A 2,778-nucleotide genomic window follows, 5' to 3' on the forward strand; every position below is an offset into this window, starting at 1 on the left:
CTGGATGTTAAACGTAATTGTTACACCTGGTAAAGCAGCAACGCTGATCATTCTGTTAAAGATGAAAGAATTCAGACAATTTTTAACTCTCAGTGAGAGGGCGGAGTTTAGGTCCCAGATTACTCTCAGATTTACGAGCACCTTAGTCAGACAAATACAGCAATAACGACGGCCGCTTGCATGTTCTACAAAAAAATGTGCTGTGTTGTGTATCTGACAGACAAACACCAAACCAGTTCCACACCACTGAAGTTGCAGCATTTTTACAAACAAGTTCTGGTTCATCCGTTTCACTCAATGATCCGCTTTCTCCCTTCTCATTCTCAGTCGCTGCCGTGCTTTTTCGGCCATGTGCGTATGAAAACAGGCACTGCGCATGTGCGTTTTATCGTTATATTTTATTTTCTTATTGTTGCCCAGCATTGTACCGGTGTTACCGTGAATGGTATAATATGGCCCAGCCCTACTTTGGACTATGGGAAGCAGCCGGAGAGGACCCACACATGCACAGGGAGAACATGCAAATTCCACAAAGAAAGGCCCTAACCAGGTGGTGGACTCAAACCCAGAACTTTCTTGCTGTGAGGCAGTGGTGCAAACCACTGTTCCACCTTGATTGGTTTTATTTTATTTCCCCGTCGTTTTTAATTATGTTTTTTATCGCTGCCTTGTTCAGGCCCACTTTCCAGCCTGTCAACAATTGACCTGGCCACATCATCCATGCCAAGTGATGCACCGTTGATTCTTTGGAGGACTGCACATAAATATGGTGGTTAGGACTCGCCTACACTGTACTGTCCACACACAGTACAGTGAATCTTGAAGTCGTGGTGCTTGTTGACTGTACACATGGAGCAGTGAGTGAGGGCACGCAGAAATCTGTAGTGTTTGGTGCAAAGATTTTTCTGTTTATTTAGATCCATTGGTTGTACTCAGCTGTTCTGGAAACGTGAACATCTCCCATTACACTGTATTTATTCACGGTGCTGACACCTGTGCTAAATTTTAGGGACGTTCCTTGTAACTAGTCGTTTAAATGGGCAGAGTTCAGAGATATAACAGGAATGAATACTTGCTGTTGGCTTACCTGGTGTCTGTAAAGGACTAAGTATTAGTATTATAAATTTCAGAACCCTCACAGTTCTGAAATTTTGCATCACAAGACGTGGAAATTGTAACCGAGGCTTGTGGCTCGCCTTCATCTTGGTCAAACACAGCTTGTGTTTGTGTCTGCACACACCTGAAGGTTGCTGAGAATAAAGGAAGGACACATGGTAGGCATGCTGGTGTTGTAAACAAGGTTTCTACAACTTCAGTTCCAAAAATCTTGAGGTGTGTGTGTGTGTGTGTGTGTGTGTGTGTGTGTGTGTGTGTGTGTGTGTGTGTGTGTGCGTGCGCGTGCAAGGAAAATAGTTGATCTGACAATCTCATATTCAAATATCATTCACAGTAGAACATAGAAAACATGAAATATCTAAACTGAGGTATTTTATTTCATTAAAAAACAAATAAGCTCATGTTGAATTTGATGGCAGCAGCACGTTTCAAGAAGATGGGTCAGGGCAACAAGGAGCTGGAAAAGTGTTACTCTTAAGAAACACTCGGAGGAACAAACTGTGGAGCAATTTCAAATTTTCCACAGCATAAAATGTGAAACTTGAATTGACATCTATAGTCGATAAGATCATTAGAAAGTTCAATCTTTGTGTGCAGGGACGAAGCTTCGGGCAGCACTGCATTAAAAATGGGCACGGCTTCAGAAATCCCTGCCTGTGAACACGGCTCACCGTGCTGTCCACACATGTAGCTTAAAGCCAGACGTGAACATCACCCACAAACACTGCTGTCTGCAGGACGTTGGTCTGTGAAGCACTGCAGAGCCATCCTAGCTGCTTTATTGCAATAAAAAAGAACTGGGTCAGTTCTTGGTAGCTCTTGTGAGTTGATTAAAGTCATTATTAAAATAGTGAGGTGACAAATGTAGCAAACTATGAACCAGTCCTAGAAATGGTGATTGGCATGTTTGTCATAATGTATGACATTGCTTCAGGGACATGTTAATAGCAGGTCTCCATTTCTGTGAGGAACACGAATATGAACATAGATACTCCATTTTTCAATTTTATTTTATTCTTAGCTTTAAGAAGAATTTCCAACTGAGGTTGGCCAGGCAGGTTATCCAGCGTATGAGTACAAACGATTGTACATTGGACACCTTGTTAGCACTTCTGTCATACAGTACATGAGGAGATGACAAACTTGTACCTAACATCTCACAGTATGGCTTCTTCTCTTTTACTTTGGCAACAACACAGTGATGACTGCAGCTTACAGTAAACATGGTCTTTAAGCCGTTGCACGGGTTAGCACCTTCATACCTTTCTGATCTTTTAAATTAATACACTCCTGCAACATGACTGAGGTCTGCAGATCAAACGCTCCTGGCTGTCCCGAGGTCCAGGTTAAAGCACAGAGGAGATCAGGCCTTTGCTGTGACTGCTCCTTGTGGAACAAACTGTCACATCAGGTCCTCCCCAACATCAGACACTTTCAAAACCTGTCTGAAAACCCTCTTTTATTCCTTGGCTGTTAAGTGAATGAATGAGTTTGTACTTTTGTCTTATTTCTTACTCAAACCTTCTCATTTTATGCTTTTTCTTTTTATCTCTTTTGATTATCTTAAAAGTACAGCGTTGCCTTGGTCAACAGTTGCTGTTTAATTGCGCTATATACAGGGAGTGCAGAATTATTAGGCAAGTTGTATTTTTGAGGAATAAT

Source organism: Pundamilia nyererei, unplaced genomic scaffold (genome assembly GCF_000239375.1).
Source record: "Pundamilia nyererei isolate P.nyererei 1_Seehausen unplaced genomic scaffold, PunNye1.0 scaffold00520, whole genome shotgun sequence".
NCBI classification, from domain to species: domain Eukaryota; kingdom Metazoa; phylum Chordata; class Actinopteri; order Cichliformes; family Cichlidae; genus Pundamilia; species Pundamilia nyererei.